The sequence below is a fragment of the Macaca thibetana genome, chromosome 2, assembly GCF_024542745.1.
Source record: "Macaca thibetana thibetana isolate TM-01 chromosome 2, ASM2454274v1, whole genome shotgun sequence".
Lineage (NCBI taxonomy): Eukaryota > Metazoa > Chordata > Mammalia > Primates > Cercopithecidae > Macaca > Macaca thibetana.
The window spans coordinates 48,203,104-48,228,460 of NC_065579.1; the positions used below are offsets into that span (position 1 = coordinate 48,203,104).

The 25,357-nt window shown below is 34.9% G+C and overlaps 1 pseudogene; it reads left to right on the forward strand.

Annotated features, from left to right (window-relative positions):
- Nucleotides 1-24,028, forward strand: part of LOC126948925 (uncharacterized) — a 42,943-nt pseudogene extending 18,915 nt beyond the window's left edge.
- Nucleotides 24,029-25,357: the final 1,329 nt, after the last annotated feature.

Genomic DNA, 25,357 nt, shown 5'->3' on the forward strand with positions numbered 1-25,357 from the left:
GTTTCACCGTGTTAGCCAGGATGGTCTCGATCTCCTGACCTCGTGATCCGCCCGTCTCGGCCTCCCAAAGTGCTGGGATTACAGGCTTGAGCCACCGCGCCCGGCGTCTTTTAATAATTTCTAGTTGTACTTTTTTTGACTGAGTGATGCTGGAAAACCTTTTTTCTGCCATCTTCCCAATGTTGCTTCTCTCTATATCTGGATTCCATGACAATGTTTTGGGGTTGCAAATACCTCCATTGACAATTCCTCCTTCTCATGCCAGCTACAGCTTGTTGAGGCACGCTCAACCTCAGTTTTGATGTCATCTCTGTAAGACTGTTGTCTTCATATCAGATGCCAGAGCCGAATCCACAAAGTAGATGGTTCAAAATGGAAGTAGCTGGCCATGGGGTTGGAGAAGAAGAAGGAAAACCTAGGGGTATGCAGTGGCAGGCCTGGCTGCTGCTCCATATCAAGGAGATGAGCCAGAAGATAAGCAACAATGTGCATCAGCTACAGAGGAAACGCTCCCAACCTTTTGAGCATAAAAGCAAAATTGCTGTGAAATTATTTTGAATATACTATTAACACTTAAATCAGTAAATTAAGTCAAGGAACTTACCCTCCATATTTGGATGGGCTTTATCTAATCAGTTGAAGCCCTGAAGACTGAGTGAGCTTTCCTGAGGAAGAAGGAATTATCCTCAACACTGCATAATAAAAAAAAAAAAAAAAAAATACAAAACCTAACTAATTTTAAACTCAAACTTGCAACATTACTTTTAAATGAACTTGTAACCTTTCAGCTTTCCCTACAAATTTTGGACATGCCAGGCCCCACCATCATGTAAGCCAATTCCTTAAAATCTTGATCTCTCTCTCTCTCCGTGTGTGTGTGTGTGTGTGTGTGTGTGTGTGTGTGTGTGTGTGACTGTATTTATTGCGTTATTTATCTACTATTGGTATTGTTTCTTTGGAAAACCCTATTAATTAATATTGCTCACATTACTTAAAGTTCATTGGCCAGACTTAACCACACAATTACAACCAAACTCAATAATAACCAGAAAATAAAAGGAAGAACTTGAGATATATGATGACCACTATCATCATTAAATTTTCTCTCTCTTCATGGCAGGTGACTTGGTATGAGCTGTCCTTCAGGATCTATAGAAGATTGATTTCAAGAACTTCCAGAGATATCAAAGTTTATGGATGTTCGTTAGTGATATAAAATAATGGAGTATTTGTGTATAATTTATGCTCATCCTCCCATATGCTTTACATCATTTCTAGACTACTTTTAATACCTAATACAATTTAAATAACATGTAAATGGTGGTTATACTGTATTGTTTGAGAAATAATGACAAGAATTAAAAGTTTGTACATGTTCAGTACAGATACAATTTTTATTTGGAAGTTTTGAAATCTATAATCAGTTGAAATAATTGATGCAGAATCCACAGACAAGGAGGGTTGACTATACTTGCAAATAAAGTCCAGATTTGGGAGCGTTACAACTTGTTTGCCTCTATCAATTCTCTAGTATTCTATATACAGAGTATAGGTAAACACATTTCTTGTGATGTATATTTAGTTTCAAGACGATGTAAACCATCCTAGTAGAGAACTAGTCTCATATTACCTAAGAGACAGAAAGAAGAAAGAGATAAATGGAAGAACTCTTTTTTTTTTGTAAAGCAGTAACTCCCTCTGTATAGACAAATCAAGCTAATCAGAAGCAGTTGATCAGATGTTGACAAAATGTTTCAGGTAAGAGAAGTACAGAACAGCTCTATGCTATTCTCTCCTACCTCTGTGCACACACACACTAACTTTCTGATTAAAACGAACAATTTTCATAAGCTGAGGGCCATATTAAACTTTGAATTTCTAATATCTTGACAATGTCAGAGGAGAAAATTCAGAACACATTCTTTGTTCCTATAAAATGGGCTAATTCAATCCATGCATGCTCTTTATTTTTTCTTGCCTCTGTGTCTTTGCACATGCTGTTCTCATTGCCAAGGATGCACAATTTTCTGCATTGTTTTTTACTGAACTATTTGCAAGTTGCTATGCAAGAGAGAGCCTAAGCAGGATTAGAATCTTCTTAGACCTCCATAGTCTCTGATGCAAACTAAATTTAAGCTATGACAGCAACAGTGAAATCTAACCCTCAAATTAACTTTTCTGTATTTGGAAATCCTGGGGATCTTCATCCACCGGCCTACTCCTCATCCATATGTGTTTCTGTCCAAGACGTGTTTTCTTGCATAATTTGAGGAAATGGAGTGGGAAATACTTGTGATTATGTTCTTTAAATATAAAAATATAAATGTATAATGTAATCTTTCGAAGAACTAAAAAAAAAAAAAACTGTCTCAGAAGAGTGAGACTTTGGAAAGGGAATAGTGTGGAGAATAAAATCTTCACATACACATTCTGTACCCTCATGTCCAGTTGCTGTTATTTTGAAATGGGATGCATAGATTACCTAAGTATCATATCAATAAATTTAAAATAACAATAGTAGCAAAAGTACATTAACTCTTTCAATCTTCAACATTTAATTGTATGGAGAAAAATCTGCCTCTTTGTGAAACTTGTATTAATTTAAATATTCAAAGATTTTCAAAATTTTTATTGAAATAAAAGAAATCTAATAGAGGCTCACATTTTGTTTTACTTCTCTACACATAGAAGAGGCAGTGCTTAAGAACTTATCTTTACCTAAGAAAAGTCAAAATGAAAGTATTTATATCTTTCAGAAAACAGTGATGCCCACTAAAGTACGATTTTCAATCGTATTATGTATTGAGAGGTTGAGAGGTTAAACATAGTTTTCATAGGAAATAAAATAATCCCCAAATCCAGAGATTCTCTAAGACTTCTTTGTTGGAAATATCTTAAGAACAATTAAGAAGCAGAGGATTATTTGCTCAAATACAACTGTATAGAAAGAAGGAAGTCCTTTCTAATTTTTATTTTGTTAAGGGTCATTCACCGGCACTGAGAAAAGTCATGTTGTCAATGTAAAGAAAGAAATCTGGTCTTATAAGATTGAAATTTACAATAAAGGGGAAAAATGACAGAATGGGAGTTTTAACAAATGGATGTAAAGTTTATGATAATTTGCATTTACATGTGGAATAAATTATTAGCCATAAGCAGAAACTCCGAAATTGTCAAGTCCCCAGAAGCACTATTTATGGCTGAAAATAAGCTAGATTTTCTTTATTCAGTAAAAAGGTTTCAGGCTTTGTAGTTGAGAAAAATAAACAGGGCTCTCATTCTTAATGTGATATGTTTTAATAATCCCTAGTAGAACTGTGTTGCTTTTATTTATAATTATAATCAAGAAATGGCATTAAAAGAATATCTTTTAAAATTAAGAGTTTTCTACCTTTTAAAATTTTCTAAGAGGACTTAGAAAGCAAAAATATGCATTTTCTTGCATAATTTGAGGAAATGGAGTGGGAAATATTTGCAATTATGTTCTTTAAAAAATACTACTCTGGAATTTAAAAAACTTTTGCAAAATATTCTATTAAGTTTTAATAAATTTCAAAGCCTTGATTTTCTAAGATATTTAGGCATATAGATATTTCTGAATATGCTTAATTTCAGAAAAAATGCTACATAAAGAAGTTTTTATTATTTACCTATATTTTCCAATGTAAATAGTCAAGCATGAAGAGAAAAACTAATGAAATAAGAAGAGAAAAAAGCCAAGAGATCAAAAGAGGAAAAAACAAACAATAGTGATAATATTATAGGAAGAACACTCGTATTTCCCCCTTCTTATTCTCTCTAATTATTTTTCAAAAAACATATTACGTGCCTACTCGATGTCCTATAAATCCTTATATCTACAGTTCTGAGAGAGGTTTGCTATCCTCTTATTTAAGTTCATTGCAAGGAGTAGAGTTCGGGCAATCAGTCCAATATTTGCAATAAGGTTAGCATGATCATTCTGAATCTTCTAGGCACAGTTGAAATTTATACCTTTTGGTCCTATGTAATTATTAATAGTTCCCCCTTTCATTCTAAAAGTCAACATGGTCTAAAAGTCAACATGGTATATAATTTCAACTTGTATTTTAGAATCAGGGGGTTCATATGCTAGCTTGTTACCTAGGTATACTGCATAGTGCTGAGAACGTGGGCACAATTGATCACATCAACCAGGTACTAATTAAAATACTCAAAAGTCAGTTTTTCAAACCTTGCTTCCCTTCCATTCTTTCCCCTCTAGTGGTCTCTACTGTCTCTTGTTGGTGGATTTATGTCCATGATTACCCATTGTTTAGCTCCCACTTATAAGTAACAACCTGCAGTATGGTTTTCTGTTCCTGCATTCATTCACTTAGGATAATGGCCTCTAGCTTCATCCATGCTGCTGTAAAGAACATACTTTTGTTCTTATTTATGCTTGTGTGTTCCATGATACGCATGTACCCTATTTTCTTTATCCAATCCACTATTGATAGGCAACTAGGTCAATAGCCTGCTGTTGACTGGAAGCTTTACCAATAACATAAACAGAAAATTGACAGATCATGTATCTCATATGTATTATATGTACTGTATTATTAATAAAGTGGATAGAGAAAATAAAATGTTATTAAGAAAATCATAAAGAAGGGAAAAAAGATTTACTCTTCATTAAGTGCAAGTGAACCATCATAAAGTTCTTCCTTATCATCTTCACATTGAGCAGGGTGAGGAGGAGGAGGAAAAGGAGAGATTTGTCTCACTGTCTCAGGCAAAGTCAGAAGAAACTTCACACAAGTGAACCTACACAGTTTAAACTCGTGTTGTGCAAGGTAAAATGTAATGGCTAGTTTTAGTTTGCAGTACTTTTTCTAGCCATGTTTTTTATATGGCACAGATTGTGAATGCCCATATTAGAAACTAAATATGCTTGGTTATTTCCCTATCATTGTGCTATATATAAATATAAACTCTTAATGGCAGTTGGAAGCACAGGGCATGTCAGGAAAACAGAGAAAAAATATTATATCTAAGTAAATTCAAATCGGTTGTCTTTACTGGCAATTTCAGCTTGAGAGGGAAACCTAGAAAGGATTATTAGAAAAACAACTAAAAGGAATCTTTAAAAAAGGAGTTTGGATGAGGCAATTTTTCAGGCCACTTTAGACATCAAAAATTTATTATTCTATAATATTTCCTATATTAATGCATACTTCTACTTGTTGCTATCTACCCAAACATGTAAACTACTACTGTCTAAACTTTATTGTTTACTACATGTGTACACACACAGCTGTATTCACCATTCATATTTTTTACTATCTGTGTTCTTTGTAGACAATGAATGCCAAATATCTTTATCTTGTCTCTTTCCATCATGCACCTTTAAATTCTCATATATATATATATTTACATATATACATATAATATACATCTTTTTAAATCTTAGTTATTAACTTTCTACTTGTGATAGGCGAAATGATGGTTTCATGAACAGTACTCTAATATCAGTTGACTGAGAAAGAGAAAACTCAGGCCTAGTTTAGAAGTTATTTTGCATAATTGGCAGGGACCAGATGAAAGTGCAAAGCTGCAGCACTACACCCATTTGAGAAACAGCCCTACGGGTTAGGGCAGAACTTTAAACAGTCTACTTGGTTGTTTATTTTTCCTGAAAGCAGACATGGAGAGAAGTATATATCTATTTAGATCTATGGGCTGTGCCCAGTAGTTTGGCTAGGTGGGTCAAAGACTTGGACAGAATATGATCAGACAACCGGTGACAAGAAGGTGTGGGGATGAAGTGTGTGGCTACAATTTTCTCAGGGGAAATAATATGAGGATATTTGTCTCCCATGTGAAGTCTCATCAAAGAGTGACCTCAGTACAGGAGGATTTTACTGATAAAGTGACTAAGCTGACCTTTCCTGTGGATGTCAGCCAGTCTCTTTCACAGCCAGTCTTGTCATTGCTCACTGGGCTCATGAAAAAAAGTGGACATGGTGAGAAGAATAGGGGTTACGCATGGGCTCAGAAACATAGGCTACCATTCACCAAGGCTGGTTTGACTATTTCCACCGTGAGGTTGCTAATTTTCCAGCAGCGAAGACCAACACTCTGTCTCCAAATGGCACATTTCCCTGAGATGATCAGCCAGTTCTCTGGTGGCAGACTGATTGTATTGAACAGCTTCTATTATGGAATGAGCAGAATTTTTTTTTTTCTTCCTGAAATAAATACTTATTTTATAAGGATTTGTCTTAACTATATACTTCTGCAAAAACTATCATCCACAAACTTACTGAATGTCTAGGTTGCCACCATGGTATTTCATGTAACATTCCTTTTCACCAAAGAATTCATTTCGTAGTAAATAAAGTATAGCAACAGGTCCATGCTCATGGAAGTCACTGGTCTTACCATGTTCAGGATGTACCATTCTGAAGCGGCTGCCTTGATTGATTAGTAGAATGGCCTTTTGAAGATTCAGTTACGTTATGAGTTAGGTAGCCACACCTTATAGGGCTGGGGCAATGTCTCCTAGGATATAGTACTTGCTCTCAATTAACATTAAATAAATGGTGGTGTTTTCCCAGTAACCAGCATTTATCATCCAGAAATCAAAAGATGGAAATGGGAGTGGCTCCTTATTACCCAGCAATAATCCACTAGCAAAATTTTTTGCTTCTTGTCTTGGCAATCTTAGATTCTTTTCATCTAGAGTTTTTAATTTCAAATGGACAAGTGCTTCTACTAGGAGACACAGTAATGATTTTATTGGAAATTCAAACTACCAGCCCAATTTGGGCTACTTATGAGTTTGAATCTACAAGCAAAGAAGGGGGTTACTGTATTGGTTTGAGTGATTGATCCTGATTGCCAAAGGGAAATACAACTGCTACTTCATAATGGAGGTAAGAAAGAGTGTCTGGAGTACAATAGATCTCTTAGGGCATCTCTTAGTTCTACCGTGTCCTATGACTAGAGTTAATTGAAAAGTGCAGCAACCCAATTCAGACTGGACTATTAAAATTTCAAGTCATTCAGGAATGGAAGTTTGGGTCAACCCACCAAGCAAAGAACCACAATCAGCTAAGCTGCTTGCTGAAGATAAAGAGGCTATGGAATGAGAATAGAAAGAAGGTAGTTCTGTTACTAATGGTACCAACTATGATCACGTGACCAGTTGTAGATGGGAGGACAGTAATAGTTATTATGTTTTTCCTATTTTGTTATGAATATATTTGTATACATACAAATCAAACATTTTTATTTTTCCCTCTCATCCTCTTATTATCTAACATAAGATCTGTTGATGATAAATATCTTTATATCTTAGTATTTAACTCTAGGGTATCAAAGAAGATGAGTGAACATCACCTAAGGACTTTTCCTTCTTTTTGGAGTAAAGAATTAGCAAGTTTTTGGTGGAATGCAAAATAGTTGTCCTATATTAAGTAGAAGTATGACTTCATTGTTGTCTTTATTTGGTGATTAAATTGTCTTTATTTGGAGATTAAATAAAGTTTAAACAGACATTTATGCATGCCAAGTTGATTAAAGTTAGATTGTGATGGTCAGTTCTGTGTGTCAGCCTGGCTAATCTACAGCACTCATTGATTCAATTAAACACTAATCGAAGTTTTGTTGTGAAGAATTTTGTACAAGTGATTAAAGCCCATAACCAGTTAACTTTAAGTAAAAGACATTATCCTTAAGTAAAAGAAAGTATAAGATGTGGACCTGATTCAATCAATCCGAATGTCTTAAGATCAGAACTGGGTCTTCTCTGAAGAAGAAATTCCACCTGCAAAAATTAGCTTCAACCCATGCCTGATAGCTCTATCCTGCCCTTCCTGACATCCTCCTCTACATATTTCAAACTTGCTTAGCCAGGCCCACAATCACGTAAACAAATTCTTTGGAAAACAGCATATAATGTATATCCCCTACTGGTTCTGTTTCTCTATTGAATCATAACACTATTTTTCCTAAATGTAGAAAATAAACTAAAGTCACATCACTTTCATATCACAAGCTGAGTTAAATCTCTCTCCCAGTCCTCATTCCTTATTCACTCATCAACAAACAGAGCTTGTATCATGGATGCACCTTACATATTTGGTTTTAGGGAAATTAGAAAGTATTATTACTGAATATAAACTACAGAAATACAGCAGCAACATTTTTGAAAGGAGCAAACCAAGAAATAAAATTATGTCTAGACCAGATTTGTAAATAGCTATGCAGTTAACAGGACAATATGAGGAGACTTTTTCTGTAAAAGAAAATTAACAAAAGTTATTGATAAGCTGGACTTCATTAAAGTGACAAACTCCTGCTCTACCAAAGACACTATCAAAAGAATGAGAAGCCAAGTCACAGACTGAGAGAAAATATTTGCAAAAGACATATTTTGTAAAGGACAGTTATCCAAAATATACAAAGAACTCTTAAAGCTCAACAATAAGAAAATGAACAACCCCATTTTAAAATAGGCAGAAGACCAGATCAGATACCTCAATAAAGAAGATATACAGATAGCAAATAAGCATAAGAAAAGGTATTCAACATCATATGTTATTAGGGCATTGCAAATCAAAATAACAATGATACACCGTTATACATCTATTTGAATGGCCAAAATCCAAAATACTGACAACACCAAATTCTAGCAACCATATGGAGAAATAGGAAATCTCATTTATTGCTGGTGAAAATTCAAAATAGTACAGCCACTTTGGAAGACAGTTTGACAGTTTCTTACAAAACTAAACATACTGTTACCATTTGTTGGCAGTAATTGCATTCCTGGGTATTTTTGTTCACACAAAATTGACACTTATGTCTACACAGAAACTTGAACATAGCAGCTTCATTCATGATTGGCCAAACTCGAGAAGCAACCAATATGTCCTCCAGTAGGTGAGTGGATAATCTTTGATACATCCAGACAATGAGACATTATTTAACACTAAAAAGAAGTGAGCTATCAAGCGTGAAAAGACATGAAGAAAACTTAAATCCATATTACTGAACGAAATAAGCCAAAATGAAAGCACTATGTACACTGTGATTCCAACTATATGACATTCTGGAAAAGGCAAAATTACAGGCAGTGGTTGCCAATGTTTAGGAGAGAGGGAGTGATGAATAGGCAGAGCCCAGAGGATTTTTAGAGCAGTGAAACTATTCTGTATGGTATTATTATAATGGTGGATACTTGTCATCATATACTTGCTAAAACCTACAGCATGTACAGTACCAAGAGTGAGTCCTAACGAAAACTATGGATTTCGGGTGATAATAATGTGTCAGTGTAGGTTCATTAATTGAAAAAAAACTATTGCTCTGGTGGCGGATGTTGATAGTGGGATAGTTGTCCATTTGTGGTGTCAAAGGGTGTATGTGAAATGTCTGTACCTCCTATTTACTTTTGCTGTGAACCTGAAACTCTTCTGAAAAGTAAAGTGTATTTTAAAATAAATAAATTTTTTGAGACTTTGCCACCATTATTAAAATAATTCTAAGACGATTAAAAAAATTAACTATTGTCAAATCATTAAACTTGGGTAAGAAGCTTTTTTTTCTAATAATAGAACCTCTTGAATTAAGTGAATTAGGAAAATTCAAATTTGCCTAAATTTGCATCAACTAAATCTTCATTACTAAGTTTTCTTATCATAAAACAATGAATTGTTTAATTTTTACTAACTGGAGATAGAAAATTATTAAAAATGTATACTAGGTAAATCATCTATAACTGAACAATCACAAACCATGACTAACTTAATACAAATGTGCTTTATTAAGAGTATCTTATACTGTGATTTCATTATATGTTAAATTACCACATTAAAATTGCTTAGCTAACATAATAAGATGACATTAATATATAGTAAAACATATTAAACTGTCTAAAGGAATGTGGAGGGAAAAGATACTTTTATAAAGTATCCTGCTTATTTACCAGGGATTATATTTTAGTATAAGCAAAATTTTAGTGAAGAAATTTGCAATGCTGAAAGCTAGTGACATTTACAATAAAATGAATCTTTGCTTGGATAGAGAGAGTATTGAATGTTTTGGTTTAACAATCACAGTGCGAAGGAACTGATTATTTCTCTACCAAAACAAAAACAAAAACAAAAACAAAAACAAAACAAAACAAAAACAAGCCTACTAGTATGAAAGGTGTCAGCAATGGACTGAACATTAGGTCAACATATATGAGACAGTTAATTGCAGCTTCAAGCTAAATAAAAGAGTCTGTTAGTTTATACACTTCTCAAATTTATACCATTTCTAAAATAATCCATATCTTGACTTGCTGCATCAGGGACTTCCAGCCCACATACATATTTCATTGGATTCATTTTTCATTCTCCATATTGAGTCAGACTGTCTTGTGGATCTTTGATATTTATCTCTACCTGTTCTTTTCAATGGTTACAAGCTTATCCAAGCCCTAAGGCCACAAACATGCCTGGATTAGTAAAAATAACAAAAACGTCAGTCTCCAGTTAACACTTTTCTATCCTCCTAACAATCATATGTACAATAGCAGCAGTAACTTTTATTGAGCAATAATGAGCCCTTAAATCTGACAGAATAGGAAAAAAAAATACATTACAGTCAAAATTCTTTGGACAGAGGTAAGCAAACCTATTTCAACAAAAATGTCTAAGATATAACGTTCGTCCTGGAGTCACTCATGGTTCCTGTCAAAGCTTTGTTACACATCTTTGATACCTTTGCTCTTCACTACAAGTAATCAGAGTTTCATCAGCTCCACCCTATGTTTCCAAAATATCTTTTTCCTCCAGAAAATCACACATTTAAGTCCCTCTTTAAAAAAAATAAAAAAATTCTTCTTTTTTTCAGTTCACATACTTCAATGGTGAAAAACACTTTAGGATATGAAATATTTCATTTATTCATATCTGATAAGAGTTTAATACATTAGCACCTTCATTTCAACATGATAACATTATATTTATCCAAGAAATAAATGTCATGGGGGAAGTCTCAGAGAGAATGATATTTGGGTCAACATATTGGTTTTGTATATAGGGGTTTTCATTATGCTAAATAATAGCTCATGTTTTATAATATTGACAGAAGGAAGTATTTTTGCTCTTTTGCCCAAACCTCAATTAACTGTGAATTTCTTAATTATAAGCTGGGTCGACTGTTATCATAACGGTGTGTGCAAGACAGTCCATGGAAACATAAGCAAAATATACTGCCTTCCTGTTCTAGTTAACAAGTACAAAATTAAAGACTTCCTCAAACTTGCTGTAAAACAATATAGTATTGTTTTTTTGCTGTGAAACAAAACAATATTGTGCTGTAAAACAGTAAAATAACTTTTTTAGCTCATGCATGTGCAATTTCGGCAGGGCTTGATGAGGACAGCTTGTCTTTGCTCTGCAAACATCAGTTGGGGAATGCAGTTGAAGACTAGATACATCTGAAGGATTCCTCACTCACATGCTTCACAATTAATATTGTCTCTCAGACTGTCAGCAAGAATAACTACACATGGCCTCCCAGCATGGTGGCTGCGATCAAAAAGGAAGCATTGAGACAGAGAGAGAGAGAGAAAGAGAGAGAAAGAAGCTAGGGGAAATCTATATTCCCTTGGAAGTCACTTCCTGACTACTCTGTAGGTTGAAACAGTCAAAAAGCTCTACTGGAAACCCCGTCTCAACTAAAAATACAAAAATTAGCCAGACGTGGTGGTGCATGCCTGTAATCCCAGCTATTTAGGAGGCTGAGGCAGAAGAATTGTTTGAACTCAGGAGGTGGAGGTTGCAGTGAGCCGAGATGGCGCCACCCTGCACTCCAGCCTGGGATACAGAGCGAGATTCTGTCTCAAAAAAAATTTAAAAATGCTCTTTGCACATAAGCTAAAGACTAAGGTTTATGCTAATAACAAAACACACATGAGCAGTGAGAAAATAGGAGCTGGTGCTTTCCCTTCTCTCCCAGGAAGTTCTAATTTGACCAGAAGAGAGGATAAAAACCTAATCACATCAGAAAAAAAGCTGCCCAAATGCTTTTTAAATTACCAAGATAGCCATTTGAAATATTTAAAAAAGGATACGCCTCTAAGTTTATATTGTACATTGAGATGTTAGCTAATTATATGAACCTATAATGATTTATAGACATTTAAAATTTAAACAAACAATATGAAGACAAAGCTTTAAGGTCATATAATATTCATACTAGTAATTTATTTAACATCTCTAAATACGATGATAAAAGACATTCTTAGAAGCCAATTCTGCCGGGCACGGTGGCTCACGCCTGTAATCCCAGCACTTTGGGAGGCCGAGGCAGGCGGATCACAAGGTCAGGAGATCGAGACCACGGTGAAACCCCGTCTCTACTAAAAAAAAATACAAAAAAATTAGCCGGGCGCGGTTGTGGGCGCCTGTAGTCCCAGCTACTAGGCTGAGGCAGGAGAATGGCGTGAACCCGGGAGGCGGAGCTCGCAGTGAGCCGAGATCACGCCACTGCACTCCAGCCTGGGCGACAGAGCGAGACTCCGTCTCAAAAAAAAAAAAAAAAAAAAAAAAAAAAAAAGCCAATTCCAAAGCTTTTAATATATTAGTACAATATTCATGTGACAATAAATATAGATATGTATAAAATTTAAATATAAAAATATGTATGAGTTCAAATATGTATATTGTTAACCTGTATAATGTATATATAAATATATATACAATGTCTATAAAAATTTATGTAAACTCTCTAAATATGTATGAACAAATATTTGTGAGATATGTATCTTTTAGCTTTTTTTTTTTTCCAGGTTTGGTCTCCTTGAAAGCACATCTCTATGAAAAGCCCTGACAATCTCACAAAAAAAGAACTACGCTTCATGTAGAGAGGAAAGCCACGTGGAGATTTCTCATTAGTCACCTGCATGAATCCTCTTGAAGCGTCCAGCACAGCCCAGCTACCAGCTGAATGCAACAGAGTAAACGACCCCAGCTGAAGTCACATAAAGCAGAAACATTGCCCAAAGGAGGGCCATCTGAATTTCATACTCATGCATTTTAGCCAAATGAAATGAAATGATCGGTTTTTTAGCCCTTTATTTTGTTAAGCAGCAATAGATCATTGAAACAATGAGTATTTGTATGTAGATCCTATTTTGTGATTTGGCCTTTGAAGAAAAGTTTTTTGAACCATTCCTTAGAAACTGCTTGATTTCATGAATTGTTACATCTTTCAAAAACTCAGAAATATGTGGTGTTCAGACATCAAATATTCAAAAAGCATAAAACTTGCATAATTTATTTTCAAACTATATATATATAACTTCCAAAATTACATACATATGTTTTTAAGCTGATACTTGAATAATCTTTCTTGGAACAGGCAGGATACATTAGAAGACCTGCCAAAATACTATCCAGTCTTTTAAGTCTGTAAAATATTTGTGAAATTAACTAAAATGTTCTAAATTTATATAGAAATCAGAAAATTCATTTTTCTTGAAAATCACATGCTTTATCCTGCAATAGCCACTTATTAGTTCTGTGACATTGAACAAAGTACTTAACCTTTCTGGTCCTCTGTTTCTCCACCTTCAAAACAGGGATGATAACAGTATCTACTTCAAAGGATTATTTTTAGAATTATGCAAATAAATATATGTCCAGTGTCTGGCACATTTTACATTCTTTATAAATGTTAGCTATAATTATTTATCATAGGTACCTTTGTAGGTCAATTCTCTAACATATCAATCTTTTTCATTACCCACAGTGCATTTTCTGACTATAACTGCTAATGTAATTTAATCTCAAATAGCTTCACTTACTGGACATATTTTATTCTGCATAAAATGTATGACTATTCACAAACATTAATATAATATTTGAAGATAATCTATATATTGACTATATAGTAGTAATATATGTATTACTGAAGAATCCCACATTCAGCTCCAATATTTTAGTTAATTGAAAAATGTCTTAGATTATCAAATCTTACATTTTAATGAAAATGGGCTTCTTTAATAATGTGCATTAAAAAGTAAGCAGTACAGTTATGTTTTTATATAGCATATTTGGCATAAAAGTTTAAAGTCATACAAAAAATAATTTAAGATCATTAGGGTATTTCAAGACTAAATTGCCCAACAAATTTTCTTACATGAAAAACTCTAAAATGCTAGGTATCATATTAAAGTTAAACTGAAATTTTACAGAGGCTTCAGATTTTCATTAGTAAAGGTATGTTACAAAAATTATTTCATAAAAAATTGTTATTCATGTTATAACTTTTATTTAAATATTAAGAAGGAAATTATCCAGGCATGGTGATGCACACCTGTTGTCCCAGCTATTTGAGATTCTGAGGCAGGAGAATTGCTTGAACCCAGGAGGCAGAAGTTGCAGTGAGCTGAGATCATACCACTGCACTCCAGCCTGGGCAACAGAGTGAGACTCTGTCTCATAAATCAATCAATAAATAAATATTAAAAAGAGCTTGGCCCTCAGTCAGAATATATTTTTGTTTTATTTTGGAATTCTCATTTATATGCTACTATTACAGAAATAAATAATTTTAGAAAATAATTATCTTCCTATGTTAGAAGATGATTGACTGTTGCCAATACGTATTCAAGGAGTTTGAAGCATATAAAAAAGAATGAGGATAAACCCAAGAACAAAGGACCTAGAAAAAAATGTAGCAAAACAAATTATTGAGTTGATGTGTGTGCACGTGTGTGTGTGTGTTTAATTCACTTCTAGGTTTTTTGTATTCTTGATATTGTTTCACATTGCAGTTGATAAAAGTGAACTATTAAAGGTATAGCAGAAAAACACCAACCATATTATTTTGATCTTGTGAACAAAGATATACTTGACATTGTAAATGTTTCAGTGGCCCCAGTATTTCAGCATAGGTTCTTTCTATTTTCCCTAAGTGTTGGCCAGCTAAGAAATAAAGAGAAAGAGTACAAAGAGAGGAATTTTACAGCTGGGCCTCCGGGGGTGACATCACATATTGGTAGGACCATGATGCTCACCTGAGCCACAAAACCAGCAGGTTTTTATTAAGGAGTTCAAAAGGGGAGTGGGTATATGAACAGGGAGTAGGTCACAAAGATCACATGCTTCAAAGGGCAAAAAGGAGAACAAAGATCACATGCTTCTGAGGCCAATAAGGATCACAAGGCAAAGGGTAAAGCAAAGATCACCAGGCAAAGGGCAAAATCAAAAATTCCTAGTCTATGTTCAGCTGTGCACATATTGCCTTGAGCAGAGAACCGATCTGAGCTCAAATTCACCAGGATGAGTTTTTTTCTGCATCCTAATAATTCTGAGGGTATTGCAGGAGACCAGGGCATATTTCAGTCCTTATCTCAACCGCATAAAACAGACACTCCCAGAGCAGCCGTTTATAGACCTCCCCCAAGGAATGCATTCCTTCCCCAAGGTATTCATCATTAATATTCCTTGCTGGCAAAAGAATTCAGTGATATCTTCCCTACTTGCACATCCGTTTATAGGCTCTCTGCAAGAAGAAAAAATGGCTCTCTTCTGCCTGAACCTGCAGGCAATCAGACCTTACGATTGTCTTCTCTTGTTCCCTGAAAATCGCTGTTTTTCTGTTCTTTTTCAAGGTGCACTTATTTCATATTGTACAAACACACATGTTTTATAATCAGTTTGTACAATAGTGGTCCTGAGGTGACATACATTCTCAGCTTACAAAGATAACAGGATTAAGAGATTAAAGTAAAGACAGGCATAAGAAATTATAAAAGTATTCTTTGGGAACTGATAAATATCCATGAAATCTTCACAATTTATGTCCATCCGTCATGGCTCCTGCCAGTCCCTCTGTTTGGGGTCCCTGACTTCCTGCAACAACAGAAGTTGATGTTTTATCTCTAAGTATACTTCTTCAAAGCCAGGGATGCACAATAACCATAAAACAACTCTGTAGGAAGTGTTTACAATTGTTTTCTTTAATTCTCCATCCTTATGGAAGCCAAAAAATCCTTAGAGGGGATGTGTCTATTAGAAACAATGATCTCTGCCCACCACAATCTTAACAAGTTTAAAATTTTTACAGAGATTTGCTGTGTTCAGATTGCTGCTGAGAACTTAAACTCCTTCTAATAATATATCATAACAAAGGTATAAATAATTTTACTATAAACACACACTAAGACAATGGACAAGAAGACTTGAAAGATATCAGTGTAATTTTAGACTATAAAAAGCATACATATCTTAAAAAATTGATGATCGAATCCCTGAAGATGAAATGAAAATCAGGCCAATATACATACTGCAATATTCTGAAAGGACTAAGGAACTGATGGCACAAAATACTGTGGAAAATACTGTGTTGAAGCAGGGGTTGAAATCAGGAATAGTGTTGAAAAGTCTGTATAAGGAGCAGTGAAACCCTTGATCCTTTCTCAGATTCAGCACTGCCATGTAATCACTCCTCTACTAAGCAGGAAAGTAAAGATTTCATTTACAGAGAAATTGAAGCATAGGGGCCCCAAACCAAGGACACCAAGCACTGTAAAGAAAGCAGAAGAGGATCCTACTGGAAATTCAACCAGACACATTGGTCTGTCCCATGAATAGTGAGAGTCAGACATACACTTTCTAGGTAAGACATTAGAAGATGCTTCTCTGGTGAAACTGACTATTCCCAGAGAAAAGGAAACACAAGTACTCCTACTATTGAGGGGTCCATAAATAAAATAATCAAATTGTGTCTCAATCACTCTAAAGTGAAGCCTTCTGTTTAAAAAAAGTTTCTACCAAAATTTTAGTGCCTCTATTTTAGTTATGAGCAAAAATACACAAAGGATTTGATGAACGAAAAGAAAAACAGAAAAAGAAGCCCAAAGTAAACAAAGATAATGTAGGAGTAAAAAATTTTGAAAAGCTTTGGCAAAAAACCAAAAACATTAATACATTAATGTATTCTTAATACATTAGATCAATACATTAGATCAGTCAAGATGCTGGCAACAAAATATGATACACACAAAATGTGAGACTATGGAAACTCCAATGATGGCACTATTTACCAGTTTTTAACATTAAGAGCGACTAACGAGAGATGCTAAAGCATCCCTGGCCTAGACAAGGCATGGAATTTTGATCACCCATACGTCTGAAGAGGTTGAGAAAACATATTTATCAAGAACTAAGAGAGTTGTAAATATAAAAGAGGGCCTCCAGACACAAGCTGTGTCCTTTGAAAGAGAAAACAATTTACTGCCAATCCACAGCCTGACTGGAGGAAGTGAGGAGAATAAATACTCTCCTGTACGTCTCTGTCCGTCCTCTGATCTCTTGCCCATGACCCTTGTGTTGAATCTCAACCAGATGCCAGAGGACGAGGGAGCTCTAGTGATGCAACCCATATGACTCAGACCACAGGGATCATCTAGGATCACAAAGGAGGGGAAGAAGGATAGAGAGTGAATCTTATGGGATAAATGGAGAACATCCTGAACAGAAAGTAACAGAAGATGAAAACACATCCATAAAACTAAAAGAGAATGATACTTTAAAAAGCATGGGCTACCAGGAACTAACAGTAGTTACATAAAAAATAAAATATTTATCATATATTTATTTGTGTATATATTAAACACACTATGCATATAATCATTAGAAAGGCTGGACATTTGGAAGATAACGTTTGGGAAATTTCAAAGACAGTTGAGCAAAAAGATACGTGATGTGAAATAGGCAGCAATAGATTACAATTTGAAGATTATCTAGGAAGTCCCCATCCAATATTAGGAATTCCAGCAAGACAAAGAATAAAAGTTAGAGTGGGAGAAATAAAAAAATCTGTCAGAATTGAAAGAAATAAGTCTAGATATTGAAAGTGTCAAATACATGCTAAGGAGGATGAACATTAATGACCCCTCCCTCATCTAAAATATTCAAACAGCACAATTACTGAACTCCAGTGATAGTGAGTAAATTCTAAAGGTTTTTGGTCACCAAAAGCCAGCTCTGTAAAATGGAATCTAAATAAGAGCGGCCTTTGAAATTCTCAGTGGCCCCTCAGAACACCAGAAGACCATAGGGAAAGCCTTCAATGTTCTAAGAGAAAATAATATTCAACTTAGATTCCTAAAATCAGCCCAATCTACAATTCAAGTTTTGAGGTGAAAATATAGATATTTTGATATGTGCAAGTGCTCAGAAAGTTCAAAATTCACAAATTATCCCCAGTGGAAGACTGTTCAGAAGTCCACATGAAACGACATTCTCGTGTTTTTCTCCAACTTCTGATTGTTCCTTCTCTTTCTTTGCAGGCTAATCCTTCTTTATGTAAACATTGACATATGCTGTGGTGTGTGTGTGTGTATAATCTTTTCCTTTTATTTCTTCACTAAATATGTATCTGTTCACATATACATGCATACATATGAACATATGCACTAATATAAACATACACTGATATCTATATATAACAGAAAAAATCTTAAATATAGATTTTTTAATTTGAAAATACTTATTTCTGAAGAGATGGTATTAATGGTATTTTAAAAGTCTGGTCTTATTTTTATATTAGTTTGCCATGTGAAATAAATATCTCACACCAAAATATTTCCTTTTCTAATCCATATATCAAGAATTAGAAAGAAGTTGATGTGTTCCACTTCCAAAAGTAACCTTTTTCAAGCTATAAAGTGTTTCAAAGGTTGTCAGACCTCTTTCAGAAACTACTTCCGCTTGAATGATAACAATGCCTACATCATAGGCTGATTTGGAGGCCTAAATGCAATCATGTAAGGTAAAGTGACTAGCTATATATAATAGGTGCTCTAAAAATGTCATTGTTTTCACTTGGGCTTGCACGATTTCTTACCTCAGTGTAAGCTTTAATAGAAAAGATGAGAACTTATGTTAGGAAATGAATATTCAAAAGAGAAGAAGGTTCTGACTAAAGAAAAGGGAAAAGTGAAAAGAAGTCAAAATTACTCGGGTTTGGGGTCATAGGGTTATTTCATTAGCTGTCACGTGTATAGAATTTTGGGGGATAGAATGTGAATTTTAAAAGATTTCCTCTGTTTTGTGAGATATAATTCTCCTTTACTGAGTAATAAAGATTTCCTCGGGCTTTTTCTCAGGCTTGTTTGAGTTGAATTTGTGAGTGTTTTGAATGGACAAAACTACTGATATTTATCTTGAAGCAAGAGCAAGAAAACTAAACTTTACTCGTATTGCAGAAGAAACCACTGCAAATAAGCTTATTGTACGTAGTTATTGCCTTCATTGGCGGCCCAATCTAACAGATTTTTCCTAATCACTGTTTGACCATAAATAACCCCGCTTGCCTTTTTGTCATATGTGTGTCATATGTTATGGCCTGTGTTTAGATATCTTCACTCTCTTTTACTTTGGTGGCGTTGAGAAAACTTATCCTTTTAATATTAATTGATACTTCAGAGTGACCTCTCATAGACAGGATAAACTAAATCAATTTTCCTTATTTTACAGATGAAAAATCCTAACCCAAATAAGTAAATTTAATTTTCCAAGGTCAAACAGATAGCAACCGGCAAAAGACTTAGAGCTCACGTCTCCTGAACCTAGCTCAGCATGTAATAAAAACATCTCACCTTGTGTTTTTCTGAAGAATCAAAGATTTGTTAAGTAACTTAAATATAATTATCTCTGTCTAGAATTAAGCCAAAATAACGTCTTCGTTTTCTCCAATAACAGTTTTTCAACATATACCTCTGACTACTCTGCCTCAGTCCTTGGGGAAATCTATACATGCTTTCTCGACTTAAAATCCAAGCTCATGGCTGAATAAAACCATTGCAGCATAAAACTTGGACTTTGACAAGCATTTCCAAATAGAAATATCCACTGCAGCCAGAGCGCCTCTAACTTAAATTTATTTTGAATATTCTTTGTGGCTGCTATTATTATTTCAATTATCGATACATACCTATCTTTTAAAAAAATTATAGTTGTATAATGCCATGAGGGACAAATTTATGAAAACCATTAATTTTCCTGTTTGCAAAAGTCGGTTGGCTTCACGTCAGGATTCCGTTGTGAGAGCTGTTTGAACTGTTACAACTCATTGTCATGTTTCCCAGTCACTGAAGCAAAGCTGTCCTAAATGAAGACAAAGTAGAAACATTACTCTCGTCAAATGAAGTTACCAGGATCTGACAGAATCTGTTATTGCCTTAGCACCAAAATTCAAAGTCTTCTATGCATGATCTGTTTCATTATAGGAACCTACTCTCATGGAATTTATTTTATTTTCATAACAGCGTAAAAGTAATTTGTTGTATTCACCTACGTACAATGATGGATTAACAGTCTGAATCCTGAAGATATCATCATCAGCAACATTGTCATTGATGCCAGTGTGATGAGCACAATAACCCTAGTAGTTTAGTCACAAAAGCACCATTGTGGTATTTTCTGTGAGGAAAAAAACAAATGGTGACCTTACAAAAAAAAAAAATCTCCCTTATAAGAGAAAATTTGGAAACTTTTATTGTCATTGATTCAGATAAGAAATGGAGGTCATTTGAAATAGATTACTTGAAACTTTTATGAATAGTTGCCAAATATTTAATCTGAGAATAATTTTATTAAAATACGGTGATATATGATATAATAAGATATTAGCATTTTCAAGATAATTTATTTTTCTCTCTAAAAGACTAGTATAGAATACGTTTAACATTTAAATGTAAAATGTCTTCTGGTTCTTAAATTCCAGGTCTAAGCAAATATTTGCTAATTTAATGATTATATGTCTTTTAACAGATTACTATTTTTCTCAAAAAAAGTTTTATATTTTTATGTAGTCTAAAAATGTCTGTATTTTTACTGTGATTTTTGTCTTTCATTTCATGTTTATAAAGATTAAGTCTATGTGATTACATAAATATTTATCTGTATTTTTAGTTAATAGTTTTTTAGGTTGAATTTTTTTTAAATATTCATGAATTTATTTCATCTGGAAATGTTGTTCATGTATTTTATAATTAGAGTAACAGATTTAATCAGTTATTTTTCCCAAGTAGTGATCCAGAGTACCCCAGGACATTTATTGAATAATTCATTCTTTCTCAACTTTTGTAAGATGCTACTTTTACGATTAACTAAAATGTTATATATTCTGAGAAAAGATTTTGAACTTTCTGTTCTGCGATTGATCTATGTAATAATGTATAAATATCACAATAATTATAATGGCATTATAGTATACCTTAAAATCTATGATTAGGAGCTTTTCTTGATTACTCTTTTTTAAGCTCATACCTTTTTCCAAATAAACTTCACACTTACGTTGAGTACAGTTGTGTTAGAAAAAAATTCTTTTGCATATATTGAAAAATATTTATTATGTATTCCAGTAGAGAAATGCTTTATGCTTCTCTTATTAAAATCCTCTATTTTACTCTGGCTAAGAATTTTGAACACTTTTGCACAGTTCAGTATACTTATGCTTAAATTTTTTATTGGTATTATGTTTATTATTTATTAAATTATTTTTGTTTTATTATTAGGTTGCTTTATATATTTTTTTACTTTCCATTTAATTTTTAAGAGATTACTTCTCAAATAGTAGAAAAATAATAATTTCATATTTTTGTTTTAACATACTGAACTCAAACATTGTAAAGTGTTCTAGTGATTCTCTTGGGTTTTCTTGCTAGGTAAATATATAATCTGTTGGTAATTATATTTTGATTTTTTTCTCAAACTTATGACTAAGTTCTTTTTTGGTCTTATTCCTTTTCCCAACATTTCTAGAATAATATTAAGTAAGAATGGTGAAATGAGTAGATATTCTTTTTCCTATAGGTTTTTTTTTATAGACAGATATATAGATAGATGTTATAATTGTGCAATGTAAACTAAAGTAATATTTTATTATCCCCTTGAACAAAAGGAAGTGCATGCTTTAGTCATCTATGACTCTGGAAAACAGCATGATATTTCTTATCTATTAAATGTTCAAAAATAATTATTAAATAAATAAGTAAACACAAAATAAAGTACATTAGAAACAAATCCATGAGTGCATTTCATAACAAGTGCCTGTTTTACCTCAAGCTACATTTTTTTCTTAAGCCTTAAGTATTTACCTAAGAGTGTTTTAGCTGCCTTCCTTGCTCTTTATCAAATTCTTTCTCATGGTTCTGAGATCTGCTCCCAAAGACCACTCTCAAAGCTGGAAGCCTGACACTATTCCAGGCTTCCCCCACATTGAATGCCCACTTGAGCAATGCATCACTGTTTTTAAGGTACTATCTTTGACAAACACATTTAGCGATATCTCATACAAAACAAGTGACCTCCTTTCTCTTGAGAACTGCCCCTAGCTGTCATAACTCTGCTCTGTGTCCCTCACCAACTTGCTTCTGTCAGTTGGACCAGAAGTGGACACCAGAGCAAAGCCAAACAATAGAGATTCCGTTCAGGAATTTGAAAGTGTCACCGAGACCTGAGATCCTGAATGGAGAAGATATAAACTTGAAAGCTAAAGACTATACTCTACATGACGTGCCTCATGGAGTAAGAAGTTGAGGAAGTAGTTTGAGAGATAATGAAGCAAAAAGAAAGAAATTAGAGGAGAAATAGAGAATTTTCCCAGGATGTCTGGTTTGTTTTTATTTTTTGATATTTTATTCTTTCACATGCTGATAGCTTCATTTTGTCTCTCAGTTTTCTTAAAATAACTTTTTAATGTTTATATAACATCTCCTCTTTTCTATTAGCTAGTTTTGGCTTGCTTCTGTGACTTTTGACCAAAATATCTTCATGATGACACGATCAATATATATCTCCTCTATTTTGAGAAACTTAATTGTCTCTCTGAAGACACTGCTGAGATCTTTATATTTACTGACTCAACAATTGCAATTGGGTACAATATCTGCAGGCAGACTGTGTAGGTTTGAATACCTTCTATACCATTTACTAGGCTTGAGTCTTTGGTCAAATGCCTAACTTTTCCATGTCTTCTTTTCTTCATCTGTAAAATAGCAAGGATAATAGTACCTACTTCATAGAGAATGAAAATTCAAGCAGGCAGGATTTGTAAACCACTTAGAAAAATGTCTTACACATAGTTTGAGAAAACATAAGTGTTTTGTAAATAAGAAATTTTGTTTTAAAAACTAGCTCACTGAATTGTGAGCACTGATTGTACTTATTGGATGTATTATTATTATTATTATTATTTCCTAGAATAAGATTTATCTCAACATACATGAGCATCTCAATCCCTGTTCCAATCTACTGTTGCTTTTAAAGATCATTATATTCACCACCAATGCAGGAAACCATTTAGAGGCGCCGCTGCCACCACAGACCTTGCAGTTAGCTCCGCCTGGACCCACCCTTCGAACGCAATCCCTGATGCAGGCTTCGCTCCAGATCGCCCTGGGCTTGCTTCTCACAAGCTCACCTGAAAAAGCTCAGTAGTTTTTCCTGGAATAACTGTGATTAAGGGAAGGACCCTGCGGTGATCAGAGCCATAACTGTGGAGCCTGACCCCATCCTCCTTCCTGAGAACGTGACCTTCAGTCTCCTGGGCAGCACCACTGTCCCCCTGAGTTCTCATCTGGAGATGGACTTAGTTTTGGAGAAGGAAGTGGCTGGCCTCTGGATCAAGACCTCATGGCAGCTGTACCTCTGAACACTTTTGGGGGACCCTGTCCAGAGCCCCTACATACCTATGGGCTTCTTTGCCACGATCCCTTCAAAGAAGGAACCTACTCACTGCCCAAGAGCAAATTCACTGTGCCTGACCTGGAGCTGCCCAGCTGGCTCACCACCGGGGCACAGAGCATGGAATCCGTCACAGCAGAATGGAGGAGTGTGAGGAATGTCCCTTTTCCTCTGTCTTGTGTTTGCCAAGGCCAAATTCCCACTCTCTGCCCCTCTTTAATCCCCTTCCTACAATGAGTCCACCACCCTTACTGAAAATCATTTTGTGCCATTTACATTTTAGGCTGGGGCAAGCAGCCCTGGCCTAAGGGAGGATGAGTTGGACAGTTCTTGATAGCCCAGGGCATCTGCGGGCTAACCACGTTACCTATCCCCATTAGACATTCTCTCTAAAGAGCCTCGTTCATTTCCAAAGCAGTCGAGGAATGGGAACCAGTGTGTTTTAGGACCTGAAGAATCTTTATGACTTTCTCTTTGTCTCTCTCTCTCTCTCTCTCTTCTCTGTCACTCTTTTTTTTTTTTTTTTTTTTTTTTTTTTTTTTGTCAATAAGTTAAAGGCAAAGTGAGAGTATTAACGACCAGCCCCCTGTTATAATGAAGGGGCGAAAGGAGTTGCTCTTAGTCTATTCCTCCCTTAACTTCTGTAGCTAATTTTGATTTCCTTTGTAGATTTGCCCAATTAATATTAGGGTGCAGCATATCCTGCAGAGGTAGGGTGTGTGGGGCAGGAATCCCTTGGGGGAGATATTAGGAGTGCTCTGTTGTTTATAAACTCAGGTACCCGCAGGACCTAGCAAGAGACTTAAATGAGTGACAAGGACTATGAGAAATATGTTGATTCCAGGCTTGACTTTGATTTTTCCTTTTTGATTAAAGATAATACTACAATGTAAATATTTCTTATACGATAAAGAAAGTCATAGCACATGTGCGTTGATACAAGGCTGCTGAGGCCTGGCCTCCAGTTGGAAATACAATTAAGGGTGGCACAGACTGGAGAGTGCATAGCCAGTGTGTGAAGTCAACTGCTACCTAGCTATGACCAGTCAGTGTCAAATAAGAATGGTGTGGGTCCAGTATTGGCAGATAGTTTCAATGTTTATTCCCAGAGTAGCCAAAAATCCAGATTTTTATATGAAATCTTATCATTTTAAAATATTGCCAACTAATTTTTTTTAAACACTATGTGGTGTGATGTGTGTCAAATGGAAACATCAGTGGGAGAGTCTGACTCATGGGTGGCCAATTTGCAACCTCTGACCTCAGACCGTGCATGCCTTGTGTTCTTAAGACCACTCCCGTGGCAACATTTCTCCCTCCACAGGGCCAAAGCCATAGTGTCTGATCCCAAGGAGAAGGCTCTTCCTTCCGTGCTAGGAGAGGCATGGGCAGCTTCTCAGCTATTAGCTGTGGGGATCACGAGGCTGCGTGCCACAGTCTTGGAGTCCTGTCAGGTGAATGAGGCAGTTGGGAAAGAGATGACCTCACAAGCAGCTGCTTTTGGAGCAGGGGTCCAAGGCAGAGAGAGTGGCCTCCATGTCAGCCTGCCTGGATTTGTCCAGCATCCTGTTACACCGTAACAACTTCTGAACCACACATCAGCCCTGAATTCTGGGCTCATTTGAAGCCTGAATAAC